This window comes from Dama dama, chromosome 9 (genome assembly GCF_033118175.1).
Source record: "Dama dama isolate Ldn47 chromosome 9, ASM3311817v1, whole genome shotgun sequence".
Taxonomy (NCBI): Eukaryota; Metazoa; Chordata; class Mammalia; order Artiodactyla; family Cervidae; genus Dama; species Dama dama.
The window spans coordinates 12,874,330-12,874,841 of record NC_083689.1 but is presented as its reverse complement, the minus strand read 5'-3'; positions in this window follow the sequence as shown (position 1 = coordinate 12,874,841).

Here is a 512-nt window from a genome sequence, read left to right as displayed (position 1 = left end):
CAATATATCAAAAATATTTGGAAATTCTCATTTGCCTAATGAGACAACAGAGATCTTTTGAAGAGAAAGAGGCAGTAAATTTATTCATATGCCTATTTGACAACATAGCAGCATAATTTCCCCACCAGTGAAAATGGCAAGCAGATAGGGTAATTTCCATTTTTAAAAAATACTTTTTCTCAAACGGCATATACCACACCAAGCATTTTTCTTTTGTTTTACTAAAATAATTATCATTAGTTGTATTAACCCTATCAAAAAAGTACACTGGATGACCAAGGAAATTTATAATAGAGAAAAATCTAAGACAAATATTCACTTTCATACCTAATATTCCTTGTACATCATTATCTTGAACTGTTCTTTCTCACCACTTAGACTGTAACATAGCACTGTGAGTTATAGCAGGACATTGATTTTTATATTGGGCTTTCCTGGTGGCTCAGATGGTAAAGCATCTGCCTGCAACACAGGAGATCTGGGTTCCATCCCTGGGTCGGAAAGATCCCCTG